Source organism: Narcine bancroftii, chromosome 1 (genome assembly GCF_036971445.1).
Source record: "Narcine bancroftii isolate sNarBan1 chromosome 1, sNarBan1.hap1, whole genome shotgun sequence".
Classification (NCBI taxonomy): domain Eukaryota; kingdom Metazoa; phylum Chordata; class Chondrichthyes; order Torpediniformes; family Narcinidae; genus Narcine; species Narcine bancroftii.
Genome location: NC_091469.1, coordinates 313,943,426 through 313,966,744, shown reverse-complemented (window position 1 = coordinate 313,966,744; position 23,319 = coordinate 313,943,426).

Sequence of the window (23,319 nt, the reverse complement as noted above, 5' to 3'; positions counted from 1 at the left end):
ATTTGGGGAATCAGAGGCAGGGAATTAGATATGGGGAAACAGAGGAGGGGAATCAGAGGCGGGGAAACAGAGGCGTGGAATCATATATGGGGAATCAGAGGTGGGGAATAAGTGGCAGGGAAGCAGAGGCGGGGTATCAGAGCTGGGGAATCAGAGGCGGGGAATCTGAGTTTGGTTATCAGAGGCGGGGAATCAGATATGGGGAATCAGAGGAGGGGAATCAGAGGTTGGGAATCAGAGGCAGGGACTCAGAGGTTGGGGTTCAGAGGCAGGGAATCAGATGCGGGGAATAAGACGCGGGGATTCAGAGCTGGGTAATCAGAGGTGGGGAATCAGAGTTGGGGAATCAGAGGCGTGGAATTAGATATGGGGAAACAGAGGCGGGGAATTAGAGGCGGGGAAACAGAGGCGGGGAATCAGATATCGGGAATCAGAGGTGGGGAATCAGAGGCAGGGAATCAGATGTGCGGAATCAGAGATGGGGAATCAGAGGCAGGGAATCAGAATCAGAAGCGGGGAATCAGAGGCCGGGAATAAGAGGCCGGGAATCAGAGGTGGTTAATCAGAGTCCGGGAATCAGAGGCGGGGAATGAGATATGGGGAATTAGAGGCGGGGAATCAGAGGCGGGGAAACAGAGGTGGGGAATAAGATATGGGGAATCAGAGGTGGCGAATCAAAGGCGGTGAATCAGAGCTGGGGAATCAGAGGCGGGGAATCAGAGGCAGGGAATCAAACACGGGGAATGAGAGACGGGGAATCATAGCTGGGGAATCAGAGGCGGGGAATCAGAGTTGGGGAATCAGAGGCGGTAAATCAGATATGGGGAAACAGAGGCGGGAAATCAGAGGCGGGGAAACAGAGGCGGGGAATCAGATATGGGGAATCAGAGGTTGGGAATCAGTGGTTGGGAATCAGAGGCAGAGAATCAGATATGGGGAATCAGAGGTGGGGAATCAGTGGTTGGGAATCAGATGTGCGGAATCAGAGATGGGGAATCAGAGTCCGGGAATCAGAGATGGGGAATCAGAGGCGGGGAATGAGATATGGGGAATCAGAGGCGGGGAAACATAGGTGGGGAATCAGATATGGGGAATCAGAGGTGGGGAATCAGAGGCGCTAAATCAGAGATGGTGAATCAGAGGCGGGGAATCAGAGGCAGGAAATCAGACATGGGGAATGAGAGGCTGGGAATCAGACACGGGGAATCAGAGGTGGGGAATCAGAGCTGGGGAATCAGAGGTTGGGAATCAGAGTTGGGGAATCAGAGGCGGGGAATCAGTTATGGGGAAACAGAGGCGGGGAATCAGATGCAGGGAAACAGAGGCGGGGAATCAGATATGGGGTATAAGAGGAGGGGAATCAGAGGTTGGGAATCAGAGGCAGGGACTCAGAGTTTGGGATTCAGAGGCAGGGAATCAGATGCGGGGAATAAGACGCGGGGATTCAGAGCTGGGTAATCAGAGGCGGGGAATAAGAGTTGGGGAATCAGAGGCGGGGAATTAGATATGGGGAAACAGAGGCGGGGAATTAGAGGCGGGGAAACAGAGGCGGGGAATCAGATATGGGGAATCAGAGGTGGGGAATCAGAGGCAGGGAATCAGATGTGCGGAATCAGAGATGGGGAATCAGAGGCAGGGAATCAGAATCAGAAGCGGGGAATCAGAGGCGGGGAATAAGAGGCCGGGAATCAGAGGTGGGTAATCAGAGTCCGGGAATCAGAGGCGGGGAATGAGATATGGGGAATTAGAGGCGGGGAATCAGAGGCGGGGAGACAGAGGCGGGGAATCAGATATGGGGAATCAGAGGTGGCGAATCAAAGGCGGTGAATCAGAGATGGGGAATCAGAGGCGGGGAATCAGAGGCAGGGAATCAAACACGGGGAATGAGAGATGGGGATTTATAGCTGGGGAATCAGAGGCGGGGAATCAGAGTTGGGGAATCAGAGGCGGTGAATCAGATATGGGGAAACAGAGGCGGGAAATCAGAGGCGGGGAAACAGAGGCGGGGAATCAGATATGGGGAATCAGAGGTGGGGAATCAGATATGGGGAAACAGAGGCGGGGAATCAGAGGCGGGGAAACAGAGGCGGGGAATCAGATATGGGGAATCAGAGGTGGGGTATCAGTGGTTGGGAATCAGAGGCAGAGAATCAGATATGGAGAATCAGAGGTGGTAAATCAGTGGTTGGGAATCAGATGTGCGGAATCAGAGATGGGGAATCAGAGTCCAGGAATCAGAGATGGGGAATCAGAGGCGGGGAATGAGATATGGGGAATCAGAGGCGGGGAATCAGAGGCAGGGAATCAGATGTGCGGAATCAGAGATGGGGAATCAGAGTCCGGGAATCAGAGATGGGGAATCAGAGGCGGGGAATGAGATATGGGGAATCAGAGGCGGAGAATCAGAGGCGGGGAAACAGATGCTGGGAATCAGATATGGGGAATCAGAGGTGGCGAATCAAAGGTGCTGAATCAGAGATGGGGAATGAGAGGCGGGGAATCAGAGGCAGGGAATCAAACACGGGGAATCAGAGGCGGGGAATCAGAGTTGGGGTATCAGAGGCGGGGACTCAGATATTGGGGAAACAGAGGCGGGGAATCAGAGGCGGGGAAACAGTGGCGGGGAATCAGATATGTGGAATCAGAGGTGGGGAATCAGAGGTTGAGAATCAGAGGCAGGGAATCAGAGGCGGGGAATCAGAGGCGGGGAATGAGTGGCAGGGAATCAGATGTGCGGAATCAGAGATGGGGAATCAGAGGCAGGGAATCAGAGGCGGGGAATCAGAGGCAGGGAATCAGAGGTCGGGAATCAGAGGCGGGGAATCAGATATGGGGAATCAGAGGTGGGGAATCAGAGGCAGGGAATCAGATGTGCGGAATCAGAGGTGGGGAATCAGAGTCCGGGAATCAGAGATGGGGAATCAGAGGCGGGGAATGAGATATTGGGAATCAGAGGCGGGGAATGAGATATGGGGAATTAGAGGCGGGGAATCAGAGGCGGGGAAACAGAGGCGGGGAATAAGATATGGGGAATCAGAGGTGGCGAATCAAAGGCGGTGAATCAGAGCTGGGGAATCAGAGGCGGGGAATCAGAGGCAGGGAATCAAACACGGGGAATGAGAGACGGGGAATCATAGCTGGGGAATCAGAGGCGGGGAATCAGAGTTGGGGAATCAGAGGCGGTAAATCAGATATGGGGAAACAGAGGCGGGAAATCAGAGGTGGGGAAACAGAGGCGGGGAATCAGATATGGGGAATCAGAGGTGGGGAATCAGATATGGGGAAACAGAGGCGGGGAATCAGAGGCGGGGAAACAGAGGCGGGGAATCAGATATGGGGAATCAGAGGTGGGGAATCAGTGGTTGGGAATCAGAGGCAGAGAATCAGATATGGGGAATCAGAGGTGGGGAATCAGTGGTTGGGAATCAGATGTGCGGAATCAGAGATGGGGAATCAGAGTCCGGGAATCAGAGATGGGGAATCAGAGGCGGGGAATGAGATATGGGGAATCAGAGGCGGGGAAACATAGGTGGGGAATCAGATATGGGGAATCAGAGGTGGGGAATCAGAGGCGCTAAATCAGAGATGGTGAATCAGAGGCGGGGAATCAGAGGCAGGAAATCAGACATGGGGAATGAGAGGCTGGGAATCAGACACGGGGAATCAGAGGTGGGGAATCAGAGCTGGGGAATCAGAGGTTGGGAATCAGAGTTGGGGAATCAGAGGCGGGGAATCAGTTATGGGGAAACAGAGGCGGGGAATCAGATGCAGGGAAACAGAGGCGTGGATTCAGATATGGGGAATCAGAGGAGGGGAATCAGAGGTTGGGAATCAGAGGCAGGGACTCAGAGGTTGGGATTCAGAGGCAGGGAATCAGATGCGGGGAATAAGACGCGGGGATTCAGAGCTGAGTAATCAGAGGCGGGGAATCAGAGTTGGGGAATCAGAGGCGGGGAATTAGATATGGGGAAACAGAGGCGGGGAATTAGAGGCGGGGAAACAGAGGCGGGGAATCAGATATGGGGAATCAGAGGTGGGGAATCAGAGGCAGGGAATCAGATGTGCGGAATCAGAGATGGGGAATCAGAGGCAGGGAATCAGAATCAGAAGCGGGGAATCAGAGGCGGGGAATAAGAGGCCGGGAAACAGAGGTGGGTAATCAGAGTCCGGGAATCAGAGGCGGGGAATGAGATATGGGGAATTAGAGGCGGGGAATCAGAGGCGGGGAGACAGAGGCGGGGAATCAGATATGGGGAATCAGAGGTGGCGAATCAAAGGCGGTGAATCAGAGATGGGGAATCAGAGGCGGGGAATCAGAGGCAGGGAATCAAACACGGGGAATGAGAGACGGGGATTTATAGCTGGGGAATCAGAGGCGGGGAATCAGAGTTGGGGAATCAGAGGCGGTGAATCAGATATGGGGAAACAGAGGCGGGAAATCAGAGGCGGGGAAACAGAGGCGGGGAATCAGATATGGGGAATCAGAGGTGGGGATTCAGATATGGGGAAACAGAGGCGGGGAATCAGAGGCGGGGAAACAGAGGCGGGGAATCAGATATGGGGAATCAGAGGTGGGGAATCAGTGGTTGGGAATCAGAGGCAGAGAATCAGATATGGAGAATCAGAGGTGGTAAATCAGTGGTTGGGAATCAGATGTGCGGAATCAGAGATGGGGAATCAGAGTCCGGGAATCAGAGATGGGGTATCAGAGGCGGGGAATGAGATATGGGGAATCAGAGGCGGGGAACGAGATATGGGGAATCAGAGGTGGGGAATCAGAGGCAGGGTATCAGATGTGCGGAATCAGAGATGGGGAGTCAGAGGCAGAGAATCAGAATCAGAAGCGGGGAGTAAGAGGCCGGGAATCAGAGGTGGGGAATCAGAGTCCGGGAATCAGAGATGGGGAATCAGAGGCGGGGAATGAGATATTGGGAATCAGAGGCGGGGAATGAGAGGCAGGGAAACAGAGGCGGGGAATCAGATATGGGGAATCAGAGGTTGGGAATCAGAGGCAGGGAATCAGAAGTGGGGAATCAGAGGCTGGGAATCAGATGCGGGGAATCAGAGGCGGGGAATCAGAGCTGGGGAATCAAAGGCGGGGAATCAGATTTGGGGAATCAGAGGCAGGGAATTAGATATGGGGAAACAGAGGAGGGGAATCAGAGGCGGGGAAACAGAGGCGTGGAATCATATATGGGGAATCAGAGGTGGGGAATAAGTGGCAGGGAAGCAGAGGCGGGGTATCAGAGCTGGGGAATCAGAGGCGGGGAATCTGAGTTTGGTTATCAGAGGCGGGGAATCAGATATGGGGAATCAGAGGAGGGGAATCAGAGGTTGGGAATCAGAGGCAGGGACTCAGAGGTTGGGGTTCAGAGGCAGGGAATCAGATGCGGGGAATAAGACGCGGGGATTCAGAGCTGGGTAATCAGAGGTGGGGAATCAGAGTTGGGGAATCAGAGGCGTGGAATTAGATATGGGGAAACAGAGGCGGGGAATTAGAGGCGGGGAAACAGAGGCGGGGAATCAGATATCGGGAATCAGAGGTGGGGAATCAGAGGCAGGGAATCAGATGTGCGGAATCAGAGATGGGGAATCAGAGGCAGGGAATCAGAATCAGAAGCGGGGAATCAGAGGCCGGGAATAAGAGGCCGGGAATCAGAGGTGGTTAATCAGAGTCCGGGAATCAGAGGCGGGGAATGAGATATGGGGAATTAGAGGCGGGGAATCAGAGGCGGGGAAACAGAGGTGGGGAATAAGATATGGGGAATCAGAGGTGGCGAATCAAAGGCGGTGAATCAGAGCTGGGGAATCAGAGGCGGGGAATCAGAGGCAGGGAATCAAACACGGGGAATGAGAGACGGGGAATCATAGCTGGGGAATCAGAGGCGGGGAATCAGAGTTGGGGAATCAGAGGCGGTAAATCAGATATGGGGAAACAGAGGCGGGAAATCAGAGGCGGGGAAACAGAGGCGGGGAATCAGATATGGGGAATCAGAGGTTGGGAATCAGTGGTTGGGAATCAGAGGCAGAGAATCAGATATGGGGAATCAGAGGTGGGGAATCAGTGGTTGGGAATCAGATGTGCGGAATCAGAGATTGTGAATCAGAGTCCGGGAATCAGAGATGGGGAATCAGAGGCGGGGAATGAGATATGGGGAATCAGAGGCGGGGAAACATAGGTGGGGAATCAGATATGGGGAATCAGAGGTGGGGAATCAGAGGCGCTAAATCAGAGATGGTGAATCAGAGGCGGGGAATCAGAGGCAGGAAATCAGACATGGGGAATGAGAGGCTGGGAATCAGACACGGGGAATCAGAGGTGGGGAATCAGAGCTGGGGAATCAGAGGTTGGGAATCAGAGTTGGGGAATCAGAGGCGGGGAATCAGTTATGGGGAAACAGAGGCGGGGAATCAGATGCAGGGAAACAGAGGCGGGGAATCAGATATGGGGTATAAGAGGAGGGGAATCAGAGGTTGGGAATCAGAGGCAGGGACTCAGAGTTTGGGATTCAGAGGCAGGGAATCAGATGCGGGGAATAAGACGCGGGGATTCAGAGCTGGGTAATCAGAGGCGGGGAATAAGAGTTGGGGAATCAGAGGCGGGGAATTAGATATGGGGAAACAGAGGCGGGGAATTAGAGGCGGGGAAACAGAGGCGGGGAATCAGATATGGGGAATCAGAGGTGGGGAATCAGAGGCAGGGAATCAGATGTGCGGAATCAGAGATGGGGAATCAGAGGCAGGGAATCAGAATCAGAAGCGGGGAATCAGAGGCGGGGAATAAGAGGCCGGGAATCAGAGGTGGGTAATCAGAGTCCGGGAATCAGAGGCGGGGAATGAGATATGGGGAATTAGAGGCGGGGAATCAGAGGCGGGGAGACAGAGGCGGGGAATCAGATATGGGGAATCAGAGGTGGCGAATCAAAGGCGGTGAATCAGAGATGGGGAATCAGAGGCGGGGAATCAGAGGCAGGGAATCAAACACGGGGAATGAGAGATGGGGATTTATAGCTGGGGAATCAGAGGCGGGGAATCAGAGTTGGGGAATCAGAGGCGGTGAATCAGATATGGGGAAACAGAGGCGGGAAATCAGAGGCGGGGAAACAGAGGCGGGGAATCAGATATGGGGAATCAGAGGTGGGGAATCAGATATGGGGAAACAGAGGCGGGGAATCAGAGGCGGGGAAACAGAGGCGGGGAATCAGATATGGGGAATCAGAGGTGGGGTATCAGTGGTTGGGAATCAGAGGCAGAGAATCAGATATGGAGAATCAGAGGTGGTAAATCAGTGGTTGGGAATCAGATGTGCGGAATCAGAGATGGGGAATCAGAGTCCAGGAATCAGAGATGGGGAATCAGAGGCGGGGAATGAGATATGGGGAATCAGAGGCGGGGAATCAGAGGCAGGGAATCAGATGTGCGGAATCAGAGATGGGGAATCAGAGTCCGGGAATCAGAGATGGGGAATCAGAGGCGGGGAATGAGATATGGGGAATCAGAGGCGGAGAATCAGAGGCGGGGAAACAGATGCTGGGAATCAGATATGGGGAATCAGAGGTGGCGAATCAAAGGTGCTGAATCAGAGATGGGGAATGAGAGGCGGGGAATCAGAGGCAGGGAAACAAACACGGGGAATCAGAGGCGGGGAATCAGAGTTGGGGTATCAGAGGCGGGGACTCAGATATTGGGGAAACAGAGGCGGGGAATCAGAGGCGGGGAAACAGTGGCGGGGAATCAGATATGTGGAATCAGAGGTGGGGAATCAGAGGTTGAGAATCAGAGGCAGGGAATCAGAGGCGGGGAATCAGAGGCGGGGAATGAGTGGCAGGGAATCAGATGTGCGGAATCAGAGATGGGGAATCAGAGGCAGGGAATCAGAGGCGGGGAATCAGAGGCAGGGAATCAGAGGTCGGGAATCAGAGGCGGGGAATCAGATATGGGGAATCAGAGGTGGGGAATCAGAGGCAGGGAATCAGATGTGCGGAATCAGAGGTGGGGAATCAGAGTCCGGGAATCAGAGATGGGGAATCAGAGGCGGGGAATGAGATATTGGGAATCAGAGGCGGGGAATCAGAGGCAGGGAAACAGAGGCGGAGAATCAGATATGGGGAATCAGAGATGGCGAATCAAAGGCGTTGAATCAGAGATGGGGAATCAGAGGCGGGGAATCAGAGGCGGGGAATCAGAGTTGGGGAATCAGAGGCGGGGAATCAGATATGGGGAAACAGAGGTGGGGAATCAGAGGCGGGGAAACAGAGGTGGGGAATCAGATATGGGGAATCAGAGGTGGGGAATCAGAGGTTGGGAATCAAACACGGGGAATGAGAGTCGGGGAATCATAGCTTGGGAATCAGAGGCGGGGAATCAGAGTTGGGGAATCAGAGGCGGGGAATCAGATATGGGGAAACAGAGGCGGGGAACAGAGGCGGGGAATCAGATATGGGGAAACAGAGGCGGGGAATCAGAGGCGGGGAAACAGAGGCAGGGAATCAGATATGGGGAATCAGAGGTGGGGAATCAGATATGGGGAAACAGAGGCGGGGAATACGAGGCGGGAAACACAGGCGGGGAATCAGATATGGGGAATCAGAGGTGGGGAATCAGTGGTAGGGAATCAGAGGCAGGGAATCAGATATGGGGAATCAGAGGTGGGGAATCAGTGGTTGGGAATCAGAGGCAGGTAATCAGAGGCGGGGAATCAGAGGCGGGGAATCAGAGGCAGGGAATCAGATGTGCGGAATCAGAGATGGGGAATCAGAGTCCGGGAATCAGAGATGGGGAATCAGAGGCGGGGAATGAGATATGGGGAATCAGAGGCGGGGAATCAGAGGCGGGGAAGCAGTTGCGGGGAATCAGATATGTGGAATCAGAGGTGGCGAATCAAAGGCGCTGAATCAGAGATGGGGAATCAGAGGCGGGGAATCAGAGGCAGGGAATCAAACACGGGGAATCAGAGGCGGGGAATCAGAGTTGGGGAATGAGAGGCGGGGAATCAGATATGGGGAAACAGAGGCGGGGAATCAGAGGCGGGGAAACAGAGGCGGGGAATCAGATATGGGGAATCAGAGGTGGGGAATCAGAGGCAGGGTATCAGATGTGCGGAATCAGAGATGGGGAGTCAGAGGCAGAGAATCAGAATCAGAAGCGGGGAATAAGAGGCCGGGAATCAGATGTGGGGAATCAGAGTCCGGGAATCAGAGATGGGGAATCAGAGGCGGGGAATGAGATATTGGGAATCAGAGGCGGGGAATCAGAGGCGGGGAATAAGAGGCAGAGAAACAAAGGTGGGGAATCAGATATGGAGAATTAGAGGTTGGGAATCAGAGGCAGGGAATCAGAAGTGGGGAATCAGAGGCTGGGAATCAGATGCGGGGAATCAGAGGCGGGGAATCAGAGCTGGGGAATCAGAAGCGGGGAATCAGAGTTGGGGAATCAGAGGCACGGAATTAGATATGGGGAAACAGAGGAGGGGAATCAGAGGCGGGGAAACAGAGGCGGGGAATCAGATATGGGGAATCAGAGGTGGGGAATAAGTGGCAGGGAAGCAGAGGCGGGGTATCAGAGCTGGGGAATCAGAGGCGGGGAATCTGAGTTGGGGTATCAGAGGCGGGGAATCAGATATGGGGAAACAGACGGGGCATCAGAGGCGGGGAAACAGAGGCGGGGAATCAGATATGGGGAATCAGAGGTGGGGAATCAGAGGCAGGGAATCAGATGTGCGGAATCAGAGATGGGGTATCAGAGGCATGGAATCAGAATCAGAAGTGGGGAATCAGAGGCCGGGAATCAGAGGCCGGGAATCAGATGCCGGGAATAAGAGGCCGGGAATCAGAGGTGGGGAATCAGAGGCGGGGAAAGAGATATGGGGAATCAGAGGCGGGGAATCAGAGGCGGGGAAACAGAGGCGGGGAATCAGATATGGGGAATCAGAGGTGGCGAATCAAAGGTTGTGAATCAGAGATGGGGAATCAGAGGCGGGGAATCAGAGGCAGGGAAACAAACACGGGGAATCAGAGGCGGGGAATCAGAGCTGGGGAATCAGAGGTGGGGAATCAGAGTTGGGGAATCAGAGGCGGGGAATCAGATATGGGGAAATAGAGTCGGGGAATCAGATGCAGGGAAACAGAGGCGGGGAATCAGATATGGGGAATCAGAGGAGGGGAATCAGAGGTTGGCAATCAGAGGCAGGGACTCAGAGGTTGGGATTCAGAGGCAGGGATTCAGATGCGGGGAATAAGACGCGGGGATTCAGAGCTGGGTAATCAGAGGCGGGGAATCAGAGTTGGGGAATCAGAGGCGGGGAATTAGATATGGGGAAACAGAGGCGGGGAATTAGAGGCGGGGAAACAGAGGCGGGGAATCAGATATGGGGAATCAGAGGTGGGGAATCAGAGGCAGGGAATCAGATGTGCGGAATCAGAGATGGGGAATCAGAGGCAGGGAATCAGAATCAGAAGCGGGGAATCAGAGGTCGGGAATAAGAGGCCGGGAATCAGAGGTGGGTAATCAGAGTCCGGGAATCAGAGGTGGGGAATGAGATATGGGGAATTAGAGGCGGGGAATCAGAGGCGGGGAAACAGAGGCGGGGAATCAGATATGGGGAATCAGAGGTGGCGAATCAAAGGCGGTGAATCAGAGATGGGAAATCAGAGGCGGGGAATCAGAGGCAGGGAATCAAACACGGGGAATGAGAGATGGGGAATCATAGCTGGGGAATCAGAGGCGGGGAATCAGAGTTGGGGAATCAGAGGCGGTGAATCAGATATGGGGAAACAGAGGCGGGAAATCAGAGGCGGGGAAACAGAGGCGGGGAATCAGATATGGGGAATCAGAGGTGGGGAATCAGATATGGGGAAACAGAGGCGGGGAATCAGAGGCGGGGAAACAGAGGCGGGGAATCAGATATGGAGAATCAGAGGTGGGGAATCAGTGGTTGGGAATCAGAGGCAGAGAATCAGATATGGGGAATCAGAGGTGGGGAATAAGTGGTTGGGAATCAGATGTGCAGAATCAGAGATGGGGAATCAGAGTCCGGGAATCAGAGATGGGGAATATTGGGGGGGGAATGAGATATGGGGAATCAGAGGCGGGTAATCAGAGGCAGGGAATCAGATGTGCGGAATCAGAGATGGGGAATCAGAGTCCGGGAATCAGAGATGGGGAATCAGAGGCTGGGAATGAGATATGGGGAATCAGAGGCGGGGAATCAGAGGCGGGGAAACAGATAATGGGAATCAGATATGGGGAATCAGAGGTGGCGAATCAAAGGCGCTGAATCAGAGATGGGGAATGAGAGGCGGGGAATCAGAGGCAGGGAATCAAACACGGGGAATCAGAGGCGGGGAATCAGAGTTGGGGAATCAGAGGCGGGGACTCAGATATTGGGGAAACAGAGGCGGGGAATCAGAGGCGGGGAAACAGTGGCGGGGAATCAGATATGTGGAATCAGAGGTGGGGAATCAGAGGTTGAGAATCAGAGGCAGGGAATCAGAGGCGGGGAATCAGAGGCGGGGAATGAGTGGCAGGGAATCAGATGTGCGGAATCAGAGATGGGGAATCAGAGGCAGGGAATCAGAGGCGGGGAATCAGAGGCAGGGAATCAGAGGTCGGGAATCAGAGGCGGGGAATCAGATATGGGGAATCAGAGGCGGGGAATCAGAGGCAGGGAATCAGATGTGCGGAATCAGAGATGGGGAATCAGAGTCCGGGAATCAGAGATGGGGAATCAGAGGCTGGGAATGAGATATGGGGAATAAGAGGCGGGGAATCAGAGGCGGGGAAACAGATGCTGGGAATCAGATATGGGGAATCAGAGGTGGCGAATCAAAGGCGCTGAATCAGAGATGGGGAATGAGATGCGGGGAATCAGAGGCAGGGAATCAAACACGGGGAATCAGAGGCGGGGAATCAGAGTTGGGGAATCAGAGGCGGGGACTCAGATATTGGGGAAACAGAGGCGGGGAATCAGAGGCGGGGAAACAGTGGCGGGGAATCAGATATGTGGAATCAGAGGTGGGGAATCAGAGGTTGAGAATCAGAGGCAGGGAATCAGAGGCGGGGAATCAGAGGCGGGGAATGAGTGGCAGGGAATCAGATGTGCGGAATCAGAGATGGGGAATCAGAGGCTGGGAATCGGAGGCGGGGAATCAGAGGCAGGGAATCAGAGGTCGGGAATAAGAGGCGGAGAATCAGATATGGGAAATCAGAGGTGGGGAATCAGAGGCAGGGAATCAGATGTGCGGAATCAGAGGTTGGGAATCAGGGTCCGGGAATCAGAGATGGGGAATCAGAGGCGGGGAATGAGATATTGGGAATCAGAGGCGGGGAATCAGAGGCAGGGAAACAGAAGCGGAGAATCAGATATGGGGAATCAGAGATGGCGAATCAAAGGCGTTGAATCAGAGATGGGGAATCAGAGGCGGGGAATCAGAGGCGGGGAATCAGTGTTGGGGAATCAGAGGCGGGGAATCAGATATGGGGAAACAGAGGTGGGGAATCAGAGGCGGGGATACAGATGTGGGGAATCAGATATGGGGAATCAGAGGTGGGGAATCAGAGGTTGGGAATCAAACACGGGGAATGAGAGACGGGGAATCATAGCTGGGGAATCAGAGGCGGGGAATCAGAGTTTGGGAATCAGAGGCGGGGAATCAGATATGGGGAAACAGAGGCGGGGAACAGAGGCGGGGAATCAGATATGGGGAAACAGAGGCGGGGAATCAGAGGCGGGGAAACAGAGGCGGGGAATCAGATATGGGGAATCAGAGGTGGGGAATCAGATATGGGGAAACAGAGGCGGGGAATACGAGGCGGGAAACACAGGCGGGGAATCAGATATGGGGAATCAGAGGTGTGGAATCAGTGGTTGGGAATCAGAGGCAGGGAATCAGATATGGGGAATCAGAGGTGGGGAATCAGTGGTTGGGAATCAGAGGCAGGTAATCAGAGGCGGGGAATCAGAGGCGGGGAATCAGAGGCAGGGAATCAGATGTGCGGAATCAGAGATGGGGAATCAGAGTCCGGGAATCAGAGATGGGGAATCAGAGGCGGGGAATGAGATATGGGGAATCAGAGGCGGGGAATCAGAGGCGGGGAAGCAGTTGCGGGGAATCAGATATGGGGAATCAGATGTAGTGAATCAAAGGCGCTGAATCAGAGATGGGGAATCAGAGGCGGGGAATCAGAGGCAGGGAATCAAACACGGGGAATCAGAGGCGGGGAATCAGAGTTGGGGAATGAGAGGCGGGGAATCAGATATTGGGAAACAGAGGCGGGGAATCAGAGGCGGGGAAACAGAGGCGGGAAATCAGATATGGGGAATCAGAGGTGGGGAATCAGAGGTTGCGAATCAGAGGAAGGGAATCAGAGGCGGGGAATCAGAGGCGGGGAATCAGAGGCAGGGAATCAGATGTGCGGAATCAGAGATGGTGAATCAGAGGCAGGGAATCAGAGGCGGGGAATCAGAGGCAGGGAATCAGAGGCCGGGAATCAGAGGCGGGGAATCAGATATGGGGAATCAGAGGTGGGGAATCAGAGGCAGGGAATCAGATGTGCGGAATCGGAGATGGGGAATCAGAGGCAGAGAATCAGAATCAGAAGCGGGGAATAAGAGGCCGGGAATCAGAGGTGGGGAATCAGAGTCCGGGAATCAGAGATGGGGACTCAGAGGCGGGGAATGAGATATTGGGAATCAGAGGCGGGGAATCAGAGGCAGGGAAACAGAGGCGGGGAATCAGATATGGGGAATCAGAGGTTGGGAATCAGAGGCAGGGAATCAGAGGCGGGGAATCAGAGTTGGGGAATCAGAGGCCTGGAATTAGATATGGGGAAACAGAGGAGGGGAATCAGAGGCGGGGAAACAGAGGCGGGGAAACAGATATGGGGAATCAGAGGTGGGGAATAAGTTGCAGGGAAGCAGAGGCCGGGTATCAGAGCTGGGGAATAAGAGGCGGGGAATCTGAGTTGGGGTATCAGAGGCGGGGAATCAGATATGGGGAAACAGAGGCGGGGCATCAGAGGTGGGGAAACAGAGGCGGGGAATCAGATATGGGGAATCAGATGTGGGGAATCAGAGGCAGGGAGTCAGATGTGCGGAATCAGAGATGGGGAATCAGAGGCATGGAATCAGAATCAGAAGCGGGGAATCAGAGGCCGGGAATCAGAGGCCGGGAATCAGATGCCGGGAATAAGAGGCCAGGAATCAGAGGTGGGGAATCAGAGTCCGGGAATCAGAGATGGGGAATCAGAGGCGGGGAATGAGATATGGGGAATCAGAGGTGGGGAATCAGAGGCGGGGAATCAGATATGGGGAATCAGAGGTGGCGAATCAAAGGTTGTGAATAAGAGATGGTGAATCAGAGGCGGGGAATCAGAGGCAGGGAATCAAACACGGGGAATCAGAGGCGGGTAATCAGAGCTGGGGAATCAGATGCGGGGAATCAGTTGGGGAATCAGAGGCGTGGAATCAGATATGGGCAAACAGAGGCGGGGAATCAGAGGCGGGGAAACAGAGGCGGGGAATCAGATATGGGGAATCAGAGGTGGGGAATCAGATATGGGGAAACAGAGGCGCGGAATCAGAGGCGGAAAACAGAGGCGGGGAATCAGTGATTGGGAATCAGAGGCAGGGAATCAGATATGGGGATTCAGAGGTGGGGAATCAGTGGTTGGGAATCAGAGGCAGGTAATCAGAGGCGGGGAATCAGAGGCGGGGAATCAGAGGCAGGGAATCAGATGTGCGGAATCAGAGATGGGGAATCAGAGTCCGGGAATCAGAGATGGGGAATCAGAGGCGGGGAATGAGATATGGGGAATCAGAGGCGGGGAATCAGAGGCGGGGACTCAGAGGTTGGGATTCAGAGGCAGGGAATCAGAGGCAGGGACTCAGAGGTTGGGATTCAGAGGCAGGGAATCAGATGCGGGGAATAAGACGCGGGGATTCAGAGCTGGGTAATCAGAGGCGGGGAATAAGAGTTGGGGAATCAGAGGCGGGGAATTAGATATGGGGAAACAGAGGCGGGGAATTAGAGGCGGGGAAACAGAGGCGGGGAATCAGATATGGGGAATCAGAGGTGGGGAATCAGAGGCAGGGAATCAGATGTGCGGAATCAGAGATGGGGAATCAGAGGCAGGGAATCAGAATCAGAAGCGGGGAATCAGAGGCGGGGAATAAGAGGCCGGGAATCAGAGGTGGGTAATCAGAGTCCGGGAATCAGAGGCGGGGAATGAGATATGGGGAATTAGAGGCGGGGAATCAGAGGCGGGGAGACAGAGGCGGGGAATCAGATATGGGGAATCAGAGGTGGCGAATCAAAGGCGGTGAATCAGAGATGGGGAATCAGATGCGGGGAATCAGAGGCAGGGAATCAAACACGGGGAATGAGAGATGGGGATTTATAGCTGGGGAATCAGAGGCGGGGAATCAGAGTTGGGGAATCAGAGGCGGTGAATCAGATATGGGGAAACAGAGGCGGGAAATCAGAGGCGGGGAAACAGAGGCGGGGAATCAGATATGGGGAATCAGAGGTGGGGAATCAGATATGGGGAAACAGAGGCGGGGAATCAGAGGCGGGGAAACAGAGGCGGGGAATCAGATATGGGGAATCAGAGGTGGGGTATCAGTGGTTGGGAATCAGAGGCAGAGAATCAGATATGGAGAATCAGAGGTGGTAAATCAGTGGTTGGGAATCAGATGTGCGGAATCAGAGATGGGGAATCAGAGTCCAGGAATCAGAGATGGGGAATCAGAGGCGGGGAATGAGATATGGGGAATCAGAGGCGGGGAATCAGAGGCAGGGAATCAGATGTGCGGAATCAGAGATGGGGAATCAGAGTCCGGGAATCAGAGATGGGGAATCAGAGGCGGGGAATGAGATATGGGGAATCAGAGGCGGAGAATCAGAGGCGGGGAAACAGATGCTGGGAATCAGATATGGGGAATCAGAGGTGGCGAATCAAAGGCGCTGAATCAGAGATGGGGAATGAGAGGCGGGGAATCAGAGGCAGGGAATCAAACACGGGGAATCAGAGGCGGGGAATCAGAGTTGGGGTATCAGAGGCGGGGACTCAGATATTGGGGAAACAGAGGCGGGGAATCAGAGGCGGGGAAACAGTGGCGGGGAATCAGATATGTGGAATCAGAGGTGGGGAATCAGAGGTTGAGAATCAGAGGCAGGGAATCAGAGGCGGGGAATCAGAGGCGGGGAATGAGTGGCAGGGAATCAGATGTGCGGAATCAGAGATGGGGAATCAGAGGCAGGGAATCAGAGGCGGGGAATCAGAGGCAGGGAATCAGAGGTCGGGAATCAGAGGCGGGGAATCAGATATGGGGAATCAGAGGTGGGGAATCAGAGGCAGGGAATCAGATGTGCGGAATCAGAGGTGGGGAATCAGAGTCCGGGAATCAGAGATGGGGAATCAGAGGCGGGGAATGAGATATTGGGAATCAGAGGCGGGGAATCAGAGGCAGGGAAACAGAGGCGGAGAATCAGATATGGGGAATCAGAGATGGCGAATCAAAGGCGTTGAATCAGAGATGGGGAATCAGAGGCGGGGAATCAGAGGCGGGGAATCAGAGTTGGGGAATCAGAGGCGGGGAATCAGATATGGGGAAACAGAGGCGGGGAATCAGAGGCGGGGAAACAGAGGCAGGGAATCAGATATGGGGAATCAGAGGTGGGGAATCAGATATGGGGAAACAGAGGCGGGGAATACGAGGCGGGAAACACAGGCGGGGAATCAGATATGGGGAATCAGAGGTGGGGAATCAGTGGTAGGGAATCAGAGGCAGGGAATCAGATATGGGGAATCAGAGGTGGGGAATCAGTGGTTGGGAATCAGAGGCAGGTAATCAGAGGCGGGGAATCAGAGGCGGGGAATCAGAGGCAGGGAATCAGATGTGCGGAATCAGAGATGGGGAATCAGAGTCCGGGAATCAGAGATGGGGAATCAGAGGCGGGGAATGAGATATGGGGAATCAGAGGCGGGGAATCAGAGGCGGGGAAGCAGTTGCGGGGAATCAGATATGTGGAATCAGAGGTGGCGAATCAAAGGCGCTGAATCAGAGATGGGGAATCAGAGGCGGGGAATCAGAGGCAGGGAATCAAACACGGGGAATCAGAGGCGGGGAATCAGAGTTGGGGAATGAGAGGCGGGGAATCAGATATGGGGAAACAGAGGCGGGGAATCAGAGGCGGGGAAACAGAGGCGGGGAATCAGATATGGGGAATCAGAGGTGGGGAATCAGAGGCAGGGTATCAGATGTGCGGAATCAGAGATGGGGAGTCAGAGGCAGAGAATCAGAATCAGAAGCGGGGAATAAGAGGCCGGGAATCAGATGTTGGGAATCAGAGTCCGGGAATCAGAGATGGGGAATCAGAGGCGGGGAATGAGATATTGGGAATCAGAGGCGGGGAATCAGAGGCGGGGAATAAGAGGCAGAGAAACAAAGGTGGGGAATCAGATATGGAGAATTAGAGGTTGGGAATCAGAGGCAGGGAATCAGAAGTGGGGAATCAGAGGCTGGGAATCAGATGCGGGGAATCAGAGGCGGGGAATCAGAGCTGGGGAATCAGAAGCGGGGAATCAGAGTTGGGGAATCAGAGGCACGGAATTAGATATGGGGAAACAGAGGAGGGGAATCAGAGGCGGGGAAACAGAGGCGGGGAATCAGATATGGGGAATCAGAGGTGGGGAATAAGTGGCAGGGAAGCAGAGGCGGGGTATCAGAGCTGGGGAATCAGAGGCGGGGAATCTGAGTTGGGGTATCAGAGGCGGGGAATCAGATATGGGGAAACAGACGGGGCATCAGAGGCGGGGAAACAGAGGCGGGGAATCAGATATGGGGAATCAGAGGTGGGGAATCAGAGGCAGGGAATCAGATGTGCGGAATCAGAGATGGGGTATCAGAGGCATGGAATCAGAATCAGAAGTGGGGAATCAGATGCCGGGAATCAGAGGCCGGGAATCAGATGCCGGGAATAAGAGGCCGGGAATCAGAGGTGGGGAATCAGAGGCGGGGAATGAGATATGGGGAATCAGAGGCGGGGAATCAGAGGCGGGGAAACAGAGGCGGGGAATCAGATATGGGGAATCAGAGGTGGCGAATCAAAGGTTGTGAATCAGAGATGGGGAATCAGAGGCGGGGAATCAGAGGCAGGGAAACAAACACGGGGAATCAGAGGCGGGGAATCAGAGCTGGGGAATCAGAGGTGGGGAATCAGAGTTGGGGAATCAGAGGCGGGGAATCAGATATGGGGAAATAGAGTCGGGGAATCAGATGCAGGGAAACAGAGGCGGGGAATCAGATATGGGGAATCAGAGGAGGGGAATCAGAGGTTGGCAATCAGAGGCAGGGACTCAGAGGTTGGGATTCAGAGGCAGGGATTCAGATGCGGGGAATAAGACGCGGGGATTCAGAGCTGGGTAATCAGAGGCGGGGAATCAGAGTTGGGGAATCAGAGGCGGGGAATTAGATATGGGGAAACAGAGGCGGGGAATTAGAGGCGGGGAAACAGAGGCGGGGAATCAGATATGGGGAATCAGAGGTGGGGAATCAGAGGCAGGGAATCAGATGTGCGGAATCAGAGATGGGGAATCAGAGGCAGGGAATCAGAATCAGAAGCGGGGAATCAGAGGTCGGGAATAAGAGGCCGGGAATCAGAGGTGGGTAATCAGAGTCCGGGAATCAGAGGTGGGGAATGAGATATGGGGAATTAGAGGCGGGGAATCAGAGGCGGGGAAACAGAGGCGGGGAATCAGATATGGGGAATCAGAGGTGGCGAATCAAAGGCGGTGAATCAGAGATGGGAAATCAGAGGCGGGGAATCAGAGGCAGGGAATCAAACACGGGGAATGAGAGATGGGGAATCATAGCTGGGGAATCAGAGGCGGGGAATCAGAGTTGGGGAATCAGAGGCGGTGAATCAGATATGGGGAAACAGAGGCGGGAAATCAGAGGCAGGGAAACAGAGGCGGGGAATCAGATATGGGGAATCAGAGGTGGGGAATCAGATATGGGGAAACAGAGGCGGGGAATCAGAGGCGGGGAAACAGAGGCGGGGAATCAGATATGGAGAATCAGAGGTGGGGAATCAGTGGTTGGGAATCAGAGGCAGAGAATCAGATATGGGGAATCAGAGGTGGGGAATAAGTGGTTGGGAATCAGATGTGCGGAATCAGAGATGGGGAATCAGAGTCCGGGAATCAGAGATGGGGAATATTGGGGGGGGAATGAGATATGGGGAATCAGAGGCGGGGAATCAGAGGCAGGGAATCAGATGTGCGGAATCAGAGATGGGGAATCAGAGTCCGGGAATCAGAGATGGGGAATCAGAGGCTGGGAATGAGATATGGGGAATCAGAGGCGGGGAATCAGAGGCGGGGAAACAGATAATGGGAATCAGATATGGGGAATCAGAGGTGGCGAATCAAAGGCGCTGAATCAGAGATGGGGAATGAGAGGCGGGGAATCAGAGGCAGGGAATCAAACACGGGGAATCAGAGGCGGGGAATCAGAGTTGGGGAATCAGAGGCGGGGACTCAGATATTGGGGAAACAGAGGCGGGGAATCAGAGGCGGGGAAACAGTGGCGGGGAATCAGATATGTGGAATCAGAGGTGGGGAATCAGAGGTTGAGAATCAGAGGCAGGGAATCAGAGGCGGGGAATCAGAGGCGGGGAATGAGTGGCAGGGAATCAGATGTGCGGAATCAGAGATGGGGAATCAGAGGCAGGGAATCAGAGGCGGGGAATCAGAGGCAGGGAATCAGAGGTCGGGAATCAGAGGCGGGGAATCAGATATGGGGAATCAGAGGCGGGGAATCAGAGGCAGGGAATCAGATGTGCAGAATCAGAGATGGGGAATCAGAGTCCGGGAATCAGAGATGGGGAATCAGAGGCTGGGAATGAGATATGGGGAATAAGAGGCGGGGAATCAGAGGCGGGGAAACAGATGCTGGGAATCAGATATGGGGAATCAGAGGTGGCGAATCAAAGGCGCTGAATCAGAGATGGGGAATGAGATGCGGGGAATCAGAGGCAGGGAATCAAACACGGGGAATCAGAGGCGGGGAATCAGAGTTGGGGAATCAGAGGCGGGGACTCAGATATTGGGGAAACAGAGGCGGGGAATCAGAGGCGGGGAAACAGTGGCGGGGAATCAGATATGTGGAATCAGAGGTGGGGAATCAGAGGTTGAGAATCAGAGGCAGGGAATCAGAGGCGGGGAATCTGAGGCGGGGAATGAGTGGCAGGGAATCAGATGTGCGGAATCAGAGATGGGGAATCAGAGGCTGGGAATCGGAGGCGGGGAATCAGAGGCAGGGAATCAGAGGTCGGGAATAAGAGGCGGAGAATCAGATATGGGGAATCAGAGGTGGGGAATCAGAGGCAGGGAATCAGATGTGCGGAATCAGAGGTTGGGAATCAGGGTCCGGGAATCAGAGATGGGGAATCAGAGGCGGGGAATGAGATATTGGGAATCAGAGGCGGGGAATCAGAGGCAGGGAAACAGAAGCGGAGAATCAGATATGGGGAATCAGAGATGGCGAATCAAAGGCGTTGAATCAGAGATGGGGAATCAGAGGCGGGGAATCAGAGGCGGGGAATCAGTGTTGGGTAATCAGAGGCGGGGAATCAGATATGGGGAAACAGAGGTGGGGAATCAGAGGCGGGGATACAGATGTGGGGAATCAGATATGGGGAATCAGAGGTGGGGAATCAGAGGTTGGGAATCAAACACGGGGAATGAGAGACGGGGAATCATAGCTGGGGAATCAGAGGCGGGGAATCAGAGTTGGGGAATCAGAGGCGGGGAATCAGATATGGGGAAACAGAGGCGGGGAACAGAGGCGGGGAATCAGATATGGGGAAACAGAGGCGGGGAATCAGAGGCGGGGAAACAGAGGCGGGGAATCAGATATGGGGAATCAGAGGTGGGGAATCAGATATGGGGAAACAGAGGCGGGGAATACGAGGCGGGAAACACAGGCGGGGAATCAGATATGGGGAATCAGAGGTGTGGAATCAGTGGTTGGGAATCAGAGGCAGGGAATCAGATATGGGGAATCAGAGGTGGGGAATCAGTGGTTGGGAATCAGAGGCAGGTAATCAGAGGCGGGGAATCAGAGGCGGGGAATCAGAGGCAGGGAATCAGATGTGCGGAATCAGAGATGGGGAATCAGAGTCCGGGAATCAGAGATGGGGAATCAGAGGCGGGGAATGAGATATGGGGAATCAGAGGCGGGGAATCAGAGGCGGGGAAGCAGTTGCGGGGAATCAGATATGGGGAATCAGATGTGGTGAATCAAAGGCGCTGAATCAGAGATGGGGAATCAGAGGCGGGGAATCAGAGGCAGGGAATCAAACACGGGGAATCAGAGGCGGGGAATCAGAGTTGGGGAATGAGAGGCGGGGAATCAGATATTGGGAAACAGAGGCGGGGAATCAGAGGCGGGGAAACAGAGGCGGGAAATCAGATATGGGGAATCAGAGGTGGGGAATCAGAGGTTGCGAATCAGAGGAAGGGAATCAGAGGCGGGGAATCAGAGGCGGGGAATCAGAGGCAGGGAATCAGATGTGCGGAATCAGAGATGGTGAATCAGAGGCAGGGAATCAGAGGCGGGGAATCAGAGGCAGGGAATCAGAGGCCGGGAATCAGAGGCGGGGAATCAGATATGGGGAATCAGAGGTGGGGAATCAGAGGCAGGGAATCAGATGTGCGGAATCGGAGATGGGGAATCAGAGGCAGAGAATCAGAATCAGAAGCGGGGAATAAGAGGCCGGGAATCAGAGGTGGGGAATCAGAGTCCGGGAATCAGAGATGGGGACTCAGAGGCGGGGAATGAGATATTGGGAATCAGAGGCGGGGAATCAGAGGCAGGGAAACAGAGGCGGGGAATCAGATATGGGGAATCAGAGGTTGGGAATCAGAGGCAGGGAATCAGAGGTGGGGAATCAGAGGCAGGGAATCAGATGCGGGGAATCAGAGGCGGGGAATCAAAGCTGGGGAATCAGAGGCGGGGAATCAGAGTTGGGGAATCAGAGGCCTGGAATTAGATATGGGGAAACAGAGGAGGGGAATCAGAGGCGGGGAAACAGAGGCGGGGAAACAGATATGGGGAATCAGAGGTGGGGAATAAGTTGCAGGGAAGCAGAGGCCGGGTATCAGAGCTGGGGAATAAGAGGCGGGGAATCTGAGTTGGGGTATCAGAGGCGGGGAATCAGATATGGGGAAACAGAGGCGGGGCATCAGAGGTGGGGAAACAGAGGCGGGGAATCAGATATGGGGAATCAGATGTGGGGAATCAGAGGCAGGGAGTCAGATGTGCGGAATCAGAGATGGGGAATCAGAGGCATGGAATCAGAATCAGAAGCGGGGAATCAGAGGCCGGGAATCAGAGGCCGGGAATCAGATGCCGGGAATAAGAGGCCAGGAATCAGAGGTGGGGAATCAGAGTCCGGGAATCAGAGATGGGGAATCAGAGGCGGGGAATGAGATATGGGGAATCAGAGGTGGGGAATCAGAGGCGGGGAATCAGATATGGGGAATACGAGGTGGCGAATCAAAGGTTGTGAATAAGAGATGGTGAATCAGAGGCGGGGAATCAGAGGCAGGGAATCAAACACGGGGAATCAGAGGCGGGTAATCAGAGCTGGGGAATCAGATGCGGGGAATCAGTTGGGGAATCAGAGGCGTGGAATCAGATATGGGGAAACAGAGGCGGGGAATCAGAGGCGGGGAAACAGAGGCGGGGAATCAGATATGGGGAATCAGAGGTGGGGAATCAGATATGGGGAAACAGAGGCGCGGAATCAGAGGCGGAAAACAGAGGCGGGGAATCAGTGGTTGGGAATCAGAGGCAGGGAATCAGATATGGGGATTCAGAGGTGGAGAATCAGTGGTTGGGAATCAGAGGCAGGTAATCAGAGGCGGGGAATCAGAGGCGGGGAATCAGAGGCAGGGAATCAGATGTGCGGAATCAGAGATGGGGAATCAGAGTCCGGGAATCAGAGATGGGGAATCAGAGGCGGGGAATGAGATATGGGGAATCAGAGGCGGGGAATCAGAGGCGGGGACTCAGAGGTTGGGATTCAGAGGCAGGGAATCAGAGGCAGGGACTCAGAGGTTGGGATTCAGAGGCAGGGAATCAGATGCGGGGAATAAGACGCGGGGATTCAGAGCTGGGTAATCAGAGGCGGGGAATAAGAGTTGGGGAATCAGAGGCGGGGAATTAGATATGGGGAAACAGAGGCGGGGAATTAGAGGCGGGGAAACAGAGGCGGGGAATCAGATATGGGGAATCAGAGGTGGGGAATCAGA